Genomic DNA, 12,491 nt, shown 5'->3' with positions numbered 1-12,491 from the left:
TTTGGCAAAAATTGCTAAAAATGTGAAACGTTTGGATTTGTTTCGTAACGTTTGTAAACGTCTGGTTTCAATCACTAAAAAGGTGAAACGTTTGGATTTGTTTCGTAAAGTTTGTAAACGTTTGGCATAATTTGCTAAAAAGATGAAACGTTTGGATTTTTTTCGAAACGTTTCAAACGTTTGACTTAAATAATTAAAAACGGGAAACGTTTGGATTTGTTTCGTAACATTTGTAAACGTTTGGCTTAAATAAGCGAAATGTTTGGTTTTATTTCGTAATGTTTGTAAATATTCGGCTTAAATCGCTAAAAAGGTTAAACGTTTGTATTTGTTTCGTAACGTTTGTAAACGTTTGTCTTAAATTACTAAAAAGGTGAAACGCTTGGTTTTGTTTTGTAACGTTTGTAAATGTTTGGCTTAAATTACTAAAAAGGTAAACCCTTGGATTTGTTTCAAAATGTTTGTATATGTTTGGCTTAAATTGCTAAAAAGGTGAAACGATTGGATTTGTTTCGTAACGTTTGTAAACGTTTGGCTTAATTTTCTAAAAAGGTGAAACCCTTGATTTTGTTTCGTAAAATTTGTGAAGGTTTGCCTGAAATCGCTAAAAATGTTAAACGTTTGGATTTGTTTCATAACGTTTTAAATGTTAGGTTTTCTTTTGAAACGTTAGTAAACGTTTGACTTATATCGCTAAAAAGGCGAAATGTTTGGATTTGTTTTGTAACGTTTGTAAACGTTTGGCTTGAATTGCTAAAAAGGCGAAACGTTTGGATTTCTTTATTAACGTTTGTAAACGTTTTGGCTTAAATCGCTAAAAAGGTGAAACGTTTGGATTAATTTCGTAACATTTGTAAACGTTTGGCTTAAATCGCTAATAAGGTTCAACGTCTGGATTTATTTTGTAACGTTTGTAAACTTTTGGCTTAAATCGCTAAAAAGGGGAAACGTTTGGATTTGTATCGTAAAGTTTGTAAACGTTTGGCTTAAATTGGTAAAAAGGTGAAACGATTGGATTTTTTCGTAACGTTTGTAAACGTTTGGCTTAAATTGCTAAAAAGATGAAACGTTTAGATTTGTTTCGCAACGTTTGTAAATGTTTGGTTCAAATTGCTAAAAAAGTGAAACATTTGGATTTATTTCATAACCTTTGTAAATGTTTGGCTTAAATCGCCAAAAAGATGGAACGTTTGGATTTGTTTCGTAACGTTTGTAAACGTTTGGCTTATATCGCTGAAAAGGTTAAACGTTTGGATTTGTTTCGTAACATTTGTAAATGTTTGCCTGAAATTGCTAAAAAGAGGTTATGAAACAAAACCAAACGTTTAAAACCTTACAAAATAAATCCAAATCGTTTAAAACGTTTATATATGTTTGGCTTAAATCGCTAAAAAGGTGAAACGTTTTGATTTGTTTCATAACGTTTGTAAACGTTTGGCTTAAATTGAAACGTTTGGATTTGCATAACGTTTGTAAACGTTTGGATTTACATAACGTTTGTAAACGTTTGGCTTAAATTGTTAAAAAGGTGAAACATTTGGATTTGTTTCGTAACTATTGTAAACGTTTGGCGTAAATTGCTAAAAAGGTAAAACGTTTGGATTTGTTTTGCAACGTTTGTAAACGTCTGGCTTAAATCGCTTAAAAGGGGAAATGTTTAAATTTGTTTCGTAATGTTTATAAACGTTTGGCTCAAACTACTAATAACGGGAAACGTTTGAATTTCTTTCGTAATGTTTGCAAATGTTTTGCTTAAATCACTAAAAAGGTTAAACGTTTGGATTTGTCTCGTAACGTTTGTAAACGTTTGGCATAAATCGCTAAAAATGTGAAACATGTTAATTTATTTCGTAACTTTTGTAAACGTTTGGCATAAATTGCTAAAAGGATGAAACGTTTGTATTTGTTTCGTAACATTTGTTAACATTTTGGCATAAATTGCTAAAAAGGTGAAATGTTTTGATTTGTTTCGTAACGTTTTAAACGTTTGGCTTAAATCGCTAAAATGGGGAAACATTTGGATTTGTTTCGTAACGTTTGTAAGGGAAAATGTTTGGATTTGTTTCGTAACGTTGAAAAACGATTGGCTTAAATCGCTAAAAAGGTGAAACTTTAGGATTTGTTTCGTAACGTTTGTAAACGTTTCGCTTAAATTGCTTAAAAGGTGAAACGCTTGGATTTGTTTCGTAACGTTTGTAAACGTTTGGCTTAAATTGCTAAAAAGGTGAATCGCTTGGATTTGTTTGGGAACATTTGTATATGTTTGGCTTAAATTGTTAAAAAGGTGAAACTCTTGGATTTGTTTCGTGATGTTTGTAAACGGCTTAATTTGCTAAAAAGATCAAACGTTTGGTTTTATTTCGTAACATTTGTAAAGGTTTGGCTTAAATCGCTAAAAATGTGAAATGTTTAGATTTGTTTCATAACGTTTAAAACATTTGGTTTTGTTTAGTAACGTTTGTAAACGTTTGGCTTAAAGCACTTAAAAGATGAAACATTTGGATTTGTTTTGTAACGTTTGTAAAAGTTTGGCTTGAATTGCTAAAAAGGCGAAACTTTTGGATTTTTTTCGTAACGGTTGTAAAATTTTGGCTTAAATCGTTAAAAAGATGAAATGTTTGGATTTGTTTCGTAACGTTTTTAAACGTTTGGCTGAAATCGCTAAAAAGGTTAAACGTTTGGATTTGTTTTGTTACGTTTGTAAACGTTTGTCTTTAATTGCTAAAAAGGTCAACGTTTGGACTTTTGTTTCGTAACCTTTGAAAAACGTTTGGCTTATATCGCTAAAAAGGTGAAACATTTGCATTTGTTTCGTAACGTTTGTAAACGTTTGGCTTAAATTGCTAAAAAGGTGAAACGATTGGATTTGTTCCGTAACGTTTTTAAATGTTTGGCTTAAATTGCTAAAAAGGTGAAACACTTGGATTTGTTTCCTAACGTTTGGCTTAAATTGCTAAAAAGTTGAAATATTTGGATTTGTTTCATATCCTTTGTAAACGTTCGGCTAAAATTGCTAAAAATGTGAAACGTATGGATTTGTTTCGTAACCTTTTTTAATGTTTGAATTTGTTTTTTAACGTTTGTAAATGTTTGGCATAATTCGCTAAAAAGGTGAAACGTTTGGATTTGTTTCGAAACCTTTTAATCGTTTGGCTTAAATCGCTAAAAAGGGGAAACGTTTGGATTTGTTTTGTAACGTTTGTAATCGTTCGGCTTAAATTGCTAAATAGGTGAAACGTTTGGTTTTGTTTCGCAAAGTTTGTAACCGTTCGGCTCAAATCGCTAAAAAGGTGAAGCGTTTGGAATTGTTTTGTAACTTTTGTAAACATTTGGCTTAAATTGCTAAAAGGTTGAAACGCTTGGATTTGTTTCATAATGTTTGTAAACATTTGGCTTAAATTCCTAAAAATGTGAAACGCTTGGATTTGTTTTGAAAGGTTTGTAAAGGTTTGGCTTCAATAACTAAAAAGGTGAAACGCTTGGATTTGTTTTGTCACGTTTCTAAACGTTTGGCTTAAATTGCTAAAAGGTGAAATGCTTTTTTATGTTTCGTAACGTTTGTAAAGGTTTGGCTTAAATCGCTAAAAATGTGAAACGTTTGGATTTGTTTCGTAACGTTTTAAACGTTTAGCTTTGTTTCGTAATGTTTGTAAACGTTTGGCTTAAATCGCTAAAAAGGGGAAACGTTTGGATTTGTTTCGTAACTTTTGTAAATGATTTGCTTAAATTGCTAAAAAAGCGAAATGTTTGGATTCGTTTCGTAATGTATGTAACGTTTGGCTTAAATCGCTAAAAAGGTGAAACTTACGGATTTGCTTCGTAACGTTTGACTTAAATTGATAAAAAGTTGAAACATTTAGATTTGTTTTGTAACGTTTGTAAACGTTTGGCTTAAATCGCTAAAAAGATGAAACATTTGGATTTATTTCATAACGTTTGGCTTAAATCCTTAAAAAGGGGAAACGTTTGGATTTGTTTCGTAACGTTTGGCTTAAATTTCTATTAAAAGGTTAAACGTTTGGATTTGTTTCGTAACGTTTGTAAACGTTTGGCTTAAATTGCTTAAAAGGTGAATCGCTTGGATTTGTTTCGTAACATTTATAAATGTTTGGCTTAAATTCCTAAGAACGTGAAACATTTGGATTTGTTTCATAACCTATGTAAACGTTTGGTTTAAATCGCTTGATTTTGTTTCATAACATTTGTAAAGGTTTGGTTCAAATCGCGAAAAATGTGAAACGTTTGGATTTGTTTCATAACGTTATAAACGTTTGGTTTTGTTTCGTAACGTTTGTAAACGTTTGGCTTCAATCCCTAAAAAGGAGACACGTTTGGATTTATTTTGTAACGTTTGTAAACGTTTGGCTTGAATTGCTAAAAAGGCAAAACGTTTTGATTTCTTTCGTAACGTTTGTAAACGTTTGGTTTAAATCGCTAAAAAGGTGAAAAGTTTGGATTTGTTTCGAAACATTTTAAACGTTTGGCTTAAATCGCTAAAAAGGGGAAACGTTTGGATTTGTTTTTTAACATTTGTAAACGTTTGGCTTAAATTGCTAAATAGGTGAAACGTTTGGTTTTGTTTCGTAAAGTTTGTAACCGTTCGGCTTAAATCGCTAAAAAGGTGAAGCATTTGGATTTGTTTCGTAACGTTTGTAAACATTTGGTTAAATTACTAAAAGGTTGAAACGCTTGGATTTGTTTCGTAATGTTTGTAAACATTTGGCTTAAATTCGTAAAAATGTGAAACACATGGATTTGTTTTGAAACGTTTGTAAAGGTTTGGCTTAAATAACTAAAAAGGTGAAACTCTTGTATTTGTTTTGTAACTTTTGTAAAGGTTTGGCTTAAATCGCTAAAAATGTGTAACGTTTGGATTGGTTTCGTAACGTTTTAAGCGTTTAGTTTTGTTTCGTAATGTTTGTAAATATTTGGCGTAAATCGCTAAAAAGGGGAAACGTTTGGATTTGTTTCCTAACGTTTGTAAATGTTTTGTCTAAATTGCTAAAAAAGCGAAATGTTTGGATTCGTTTTGTAATGTTTGTAAACGTTTGGCTTAAATAGCTAAGAAGGTGAAACGTATGGATTTGTTTCGTAACGTTTGTAAACGTTTGGCATAAATCGATAAAAAGGGGAAACGTTTTGATTTGTTTTGTAACGTTTGTAAACGTTTGGCTTAAATAGCTAAAAAGGTGAAACGTTTGGATTGGTTTCGTAACGTTTGGCTTAAATCACTAAAAAGGTGAAATGTTTGGATTTGTTTCGTAACGTTTTAAACTTTTGGTTTTGTTTAGTAATGTATCTAAACAATTGGCTTAAATCACTAAAAAGATGAAACATTTGGATTTGTTTTGTAACGTTAGTAAAAGTTTGGCTTGAATTGCTAAAAAGGCGAAATGTTTGGATTTCTTTCGTAACGTTTGTAAACTTTTGGCTTAAATCATTAAAAAGGTGAAATGTTTGGATTTGTTTCGTAACGTTTGTAAACGTTTGTCTGAAATCGTTAAAAAGGTTAAATATTTGTATTTGTTTTGTAACGTTTGTAAACGTTTGGCTTAAATTGCTAAAAAGGTCAAACGTTTGGATTTGTTTCGTAACGTTTGAAAATTGTTTGGCTTAAATTGCTAAAAAGGGAAACGTTTGCATTTGTTTTGTAACGTTTGTAAACGTTTGGCTTAAATTGCTAAAAAGGTGAAACGATTGGATTTGTTTCGTAACGTTTGTAAACGTTTGGCTTAAATTGCTAAAAAGGTGAAACACTTGGATTTGTTTCCTAACGTTTGTAAATGTTTGCCTTAAATTGCTAAAAAGTTGAAACATTTAGATTTGTTTCATAACCTTTGTAAACGTTCGGCTAAAATCGCTAAAAATGTGTAACGTTTGGATTTGTTTCGTAACCTTTGTAAACGTTCGGCTTCAATCGCTAAAAAGGTGAAACGTTTGGATTTGTTTCATAACCTTTGTAAACGTTTGGCTTCAATCGCTAAAAAGGTGAAACGTTTGGATTTGTTTCTTAACATTTGGAAACGTTTGGCATAAATTCGCTAAAAAGGGGAAACGTTTGGATTTGTTTCGAAACATTTTAAACGTTTGGCTTAAATTGCTAAAAAGGGGAAACGCTTGGATTTATTTTGTAACATTTGTAAACGTTTGGCTTAAATTGCTAAATTGGTGAAACGTTTGGTTTTGTTTCGCCAAGTTTGTAACCGTTCGGCTCAAATCGCTAAAAAGGTGAAGCGTTTGGAATTGTTTTGTAATGTTTGTAAACATTTGGCTTAAATTGCTAAAAGGTTGAAACGCTTGGATTTGTTTCATAATGTTTGTAAACATTTGGCTTAAATTCCAAAAAATATTAAACGCTAGGATTTGTTTTGAAACGTTTGTAAAGGTTTTGCATAAATAAGTAAAAAAGTGAAACGCTTGGATTTGTTTTGTAACGTTTCTAAACGTCTGGCTTAAATTGCTAAAAAGGTGAAATGCTTGGTTTTGTTTCGTAACGTTTGTAAAGGTTTGGCTTAAATCGCTTAAAATGTGAAACGTTTGGATTTGTTTCGTAACGTATTAAACGTTTAATTTTGTTTCGTAATGTTTGTAAACGTTTGGCTTAAATCGCTAAAAAGGGGAAGCGTTTGGATTTGTTTCGTAAAGTTTGTTAATGTTTTGCTTAAATTGCTAAAAAAGCAAAATGTTTGGATTTGTTTCGTAATGTTTGTAAACGTTTGGCTTAAATCGCTAAAAAGGTGAAACTTATGGATTTGTTTCGTAACTTTTGTAAACATTTGGCTTAAATCGATAAAAAGGTGAAACGTTTGGATTTGTTTTGTAACGTTTGTAAACGTTTGGCTTAAATCGCTAAAAAGGTGAAACGTATGGATTTGTTTCGTAACGTTTATAAACGTTTGGCCTAAATCGATAAAAAGGTGAAACGTTTTGATATGTTTTGTAACGTTTGTAAACGTTTGGCTTAAATCTCTAAAAAGGTGAAACATTTGGATTTGTTTCATAATGTTTGGCTTAAATCGCTAAAAAGGTGAAACGTTTGGATTTGTTTCGTAACGTTTGGCTTAAATCGCTAAAAAGGTGAAACGTTTGGATTTGTTTCTTAACATTTTAAACGTTTGGTTTTTTTTAGTAACGTTTGTAAATGTTTGGCTTAAATCGCTAAAAAGATGAAACATTTGGATTTGTTTTGTAACGCTTGTAAAAGTTTGGCTTGAATTGCTAAAAAGGCGAAACGTTTGGATTTCTTTCGTAAAGTTTGTAAACTTTTGGCTTAAATCGTTAAAAAGGGGAAACGTTTGGATTTGTTTTGTAACATTTGTAAACGTTTGGCTGAAATCGCTAGTAAGGTTAAACATTTCTATTTGTTTTATAACGTTTGTAAACGTTTGGCTTAAATTGCTAAAAAGGTCAAACGTTTGGATTTGTTTCATAACGTTTGAAAAACGTTTTGCTTAAATCGCTAAAAAGGGAAACGTTTGCATTTGTTTCGTAACGTTTGTAAACGTTTGGCTTAAATTGCTAAAAAGGTGAAAATCTTGGATTTGTTTCCTAACGTTTGTAAATGTTTGGCTTAAATTGCTAAAAAGTTGAAACATTTGGATTTGTTTCATAACCTTTGTAAACGTTCGGCTAAAATTGCTAAAAATGTGAAACGTTTGGATTTGTTTCGTAACCTTTATAAACGTTTGGCTTTAATCGCTAAAAAGGTCAAACGTTTGGATTTTTTTCTTAACATTTGGAAACGTTTGGCATAATTCGCTAAAAAGGTGAAACGTTTGGATTTGCTTCGAAACATTTTAAACGTTTGGTTTAAATCGCTAAAAAGGGGAAACGTTTGGATTTGTTTTGTAACGTTTGTAAACGTTTGGCTTAAATTGCTAAATAGGTGAAACGTTTGGTTTTGTTTCACAAAGTTTGTAACTGTTCGGCTCAAATCTCTAAAAAGGTGAAGCATTTGGAATTGTTTTGTAACGTTTGTAAACATTTGGCTTAAATTGCTAAAAGGTTGAAACGCTTGGATTTGTTTCATAATAATTGTAAACATTTGGCTTAAATTCGTAAAAATGTGAAACACATGGATTTGTTTTGAAACGTTTGTAAAGGTTTGGCTTAAATAACTAAAAAGGTGAAACTCTTGTATTTGTTTTGTAACTTTTGTAAAGGTTTGGCTTAAATCACTAAAAATGTGTAACGTTTAGATTGGTTTCGTAACGTTTTAAGCGTTTAGTTTTGTTTCGTAATGTTTGTAAATATTTGGCGTAAATCGCTAAAAAGGGGAAACGTTTGGATTTGTTTCGTAACGTTTGTAAATGTTTTGTCTAAATTGCTAAAAAAGCGAAATGTTTGGATTAGTTTCGTAATGTTTGTAAACGTTTGGCTTAAATCGCTAAAAAGGTGAAACGTATGGATTTGTTTCGTAACGTTTGTAAACGTTTGGCATAAATCGATAAAAAGGTGAAACGTTTTGATTTGTTTTGTAACGTTTGTAAACGTTTGGCTTAAATAGCTAAAAAGGTGAAACGTTTGGATTGGTTTCGTAACGTTTGGCTTAAATCACTAAAAAGGTGAAATGTTTGGATTTGTTTCGTAACGTTTTAAACGTTTGGTTTTGTTTAGTAATGTATGTAAACGTTTGGCTTAAATCACTAAAAAGATGAAACATTTGGATTTGTTTTGTAACGTTAGTAAAAGTTTGGCTTGAATTGCTAAAAAGGTGAAATGATTGGATTTCTTTCGTAACGTTTGTAAACTTTTGGCTTAAATCATTAAAGAGATGAAACGTTTGGATTTGTTTCGCAACGTTTGTAAACGTTTGTCTGAAATCGCTAAAAAGGTTAAATATTTGTATTTGTTTTGTAACGTTTGTAAACGTTTGGCTTAAATTGCTAAAAAGGTCAAACGTTTGGATTTGTTTCGTAACGTTTGAAAATCGTTTGGCTTAAATTGCTAAAAAGGGAAACGTTTGCATTTGTTTTGTAACGTTTGTAAACGTTTGGCTTAAATTGCTAAAAAGGTGAAACGATTGGATTTGTTTCGTAACGTTTGTAAACGTTTGGCTTAAATTGCTAAAAAGGTGAAACACTTGGATTTGTTTCCTAACGTTTGTAAATGTTTGGCTTAAATTGCTAAAAAGTTGAAACATTTAGATTTGTTTCATAACCTTTGTAAACGTTCGGCTAAAATCGCTAAAAATGTGAAACGTTTGGATTTGTTTCGTAACCTTTGTAAACGTTCGGCTTCAATCGCTAAAAAGGTGAAACGTTTGGATTTGTTTCTTAACCTTTGTAAACGTTTGGCTTCAATCGCTAAAAAGGTGAAACGTTTGGATTTGTTTCTTAACATTTGAAAAACGTTTGGCATATATCGCTAAAAAGGTGAAACGTTTGCATTTGTTTCGTAACGTTTGTGTAATATCCCGTATTTTTAAATTATTATTATTTTTTTAATTTAAATTTTAAATTTGTATTCCGTCAAACTTTAGGCAATTTAATATTATTTTAGTAAATAATTTTATTTAATTTTATTGGAGTCGCTCGTTGATTCGGTCGTGATTCGATTCGTGTTAGTTTGTATTATTAAATCTTAATAAAAAAAAACAATAGTATGCCATGCATACCACAAAGGCCATGCATGCATTTCTTATTTCCTCTACACGGAAATAATTGGCCCAAATTATTTGTACTTGGCCAAAGGCCTTTACATTTTAAAGCTTGAAAAATAGAAGCAGCAGGTAATGTTACTGCTTAATACGTTTCTTCTTTTCTCACCTTATAAAGACACTGCTGCCTTCACGTTTCTTCGTCTGCTAAACCTAATATTTTCTTCATCATATTAAATTAACCTCAGCCGCCATCGTCTTCTTTTCAATCTCAGAAATCTTAACCTCCATCATTCTTTTTCCATTCGATTCAAGATCCGGTAAGTAATCGTTCATCTCGTTTCTTTGTTTCGATATCGATATTATCGTTCTTAATCCGTATCCCTTTTGTTATAGCATTAATCTGAGATTTCTTTCGACGGTTCATCATTATTCTTCGAACTCTTTAATCCTAACGCTTCAGAATCATATACGGTACGTAAGAATTCCTCCGTTTGTTGTCGTTTCGATGTCGACTTGTTCCTGCTATATATCGGCCGACGAGATTGTATTGTTTGTTGTGTTGATCTTTTGCTGCCATGACTCTATTTCTTGTTGTCGTGTTTTTTTGATCTCGTCGTTGCCATTCTCGTTATGATTTAAACATATGAATATTGTTATCTTGTGACATTAGTTTTCAAAGATGGGGTTTGGCGGGTTCACTGTATGCATTAGAGAGTTGTGATTTTGAATTGTTAGGGATGGTTAAATATCATTTGTGTTCATCCAAATTGTTTGTTTAAATAGATTAGATCCTCTTATTCTACTTTCAATTTATTTTTATAATGTTAGGTTGAATGAAACTTATGTTTTAGTTACTGCAACTTTAGGAGATGGAGGGAATGATTTTGATTTGAATTTGTTAATTGGAGAAGGTGGCAAATTGGCCATTATGGTCACCTAATAAATGGCTAAAAATCAATTAAATCCCTAGCTAAGTTTTCATTCAATAATAACTTTTCTAATGTTTCAATTTAAAATTACCACTTGAATACGATAATTATTTTAATAATCTAAATTAATATAATTACTCGGGTAATTATATTTAATTTCGATTAAAATGTCAACTTTGGCTAAATTACAATTTAGCCCCTGAAAGTTTCTAAAAGCTTATTTAAGTTAAGTTTTATCTTATAGACTTCTAATTGATTTATAATTTAATAAATTAAGAATGGGAAGTTAATTTGATTTTTAATACCTATTTGGCTAAAGTACAGTTTAGTCCCTATTTGGCTAAAGTACAATTTAGTCCCTAAACTTTTATGACTTGTTTAATTAAGTTTTTGGGGTGTAACTTGGGTTACTTGAATTATAAGATATTAAATTCTATTTAATATAGATAATTGTTTTATTAAAGTATTTTAAATTATAAACTCGGGTTTATAAATTTAATAAAGTTTTGTTTTGGGTTAGACTGTGGTCGCCCAACAAGTGGGAAGAAGCTTGGTAGTTTTTAATAACTCGGCTGACTCACTGATATGAATTTTTTTAACTTGGGTTAAATTGTTTAATAAATTACTTGAATTGTAATTTATTATATATAACTATATGATTTGATTTCTATAACTTGGGTTATAGTTTTAATACGTTTTAATCTTATGTGTTTGATTATTCATTGGCGTGTTGTTGTGTGTACTAGTCCTATGTGGTGTTTAGTACTCTTTAGAGTTAGGGTCTGATTTTAATTATGATTTTAATATTTTATTTAGACCCGTCGACTGTTCGTACTTCAGAGGCGAACCAGAGTTAGGTGCTTGTCAAGTTTCACGTGGAATAGCAAGCAGTGAGTTTATATCTCTATTTACCTCTTTATTAAGCAAATGTATTATTTTGTATATATATATGTATAAGCAGCTTTTGAACTGTTTTCGGCATTGTGGATTTGATTTGGAACGTGCTACTCGATGGGCATCATCGGGACTGCGTGCGCACCGGTAATGATTATGGTAATGAGGTAGGTTTGAGATACGTCTCACCTTAGTGAGGGCACCGGTGGAAGATACGTCTCCTGGGCTCACTATTTATTAAGTGATAGTCGGGGATCGGTTATTGAGATACGTCTCACCGACACGACAATGGATTTAGAATTGTGGTTTAGGGTTTCATTGATAATCCATAATGAAAATGTTTTATTAAACGTTTTTAAAGGTTTTTAACTTAATAAATGTAAATGGTTATATAAACTCTACTCAGTAAATCTGACCCCGTTGTTTTCCCAAATTTTCCAGGTTTATGATTTGAGCGTTGGTCGATCTCCGTTTCTTCATTCTCGGAGGTTTTATTTTATTTTCAGAATAAAAGAGTCGAACTGTTTTAAACTCTTAGACCGCAGTAGTAGTATCAGTTATTCATGTCTTAGTCTTTTATTTATATTTTTGACTATTGTTGTTGGATTGGTCCAACTATTACTTATCGCTTGTAGCATGATTACAGTGTTATGGCATTTATATTATATTGCCATGTTGGAGTTTATTTGAGATTAAGCGTACTTTAAATATATGCTGTTTATCTGTACTGCTAGATTAGGCTGAAGTCTCGGTTGCCCCCGAGCATGTGATTTTCTGCAGGTACTTTGTTTTAAATGTATCTAAGTTGGTTATCCGCAAGGCTAGCTACGGGTTTTGGTACAACCATACCCATACCCTAGCGCCGGTCACGATTCATGAAAATGGGTCGTGACAAACTTGGTATCAGAGCTTTGGTTTCAAACCAAGGCCTTTAAAATTGTTAAGTGTTTAATTGTTTGGCATGTTAAGTGACTAAATTGTCCTAGGAACTACTGCGGAATTAGGATTCGAGTCTTGTCTTTGAAACGTCATCTTTTGTTTTCAAAACTTTCTGCCTACTCCTATAG

At 31.5% G+C, this 12,491-nt stretch overlaps 1 long non-coding RNA gene across 1 annotated transcript; it reads left to right on the top strand.

Moving 5' to 3' along the window:
• Positions 1-11,220: 11,220 nt before the first annotated feature.
• On the top strand, positions 11,221-12,032 carry LOC130015349 (uncharacterized). The gene is made up of 2 exons (XR_008790467.1): positions 11,221-11,420; positions 11,866-12,032. It is a non-coding gene; the product is annotated as an uncharacterized LOC130015349 (long non-coding RNA).
• Positions 12,033-12,491: the final 459 nt, after the last annotated feature.

Source organism: Mercurialis annua, linkage group LG3 (assembly GCF_937616625.2).
Source record: "Mercurialis annua linkage group LG3, ddMerAnnu1.2, whole genome shotgun sequence".
NCBI classification, from domain to species: domain Eukaryota; kingdom Viridiplantae; phylum Streptophyta; class Magnoliopsida; order Malpighiales; family Euphorbiaceae; genus Mercurialis; species Mercurialis annua.
Note: the sequence above shows the minus strand (reverse complement) of the source record. Positions and strands in the feature narration are given on the sequence as shown.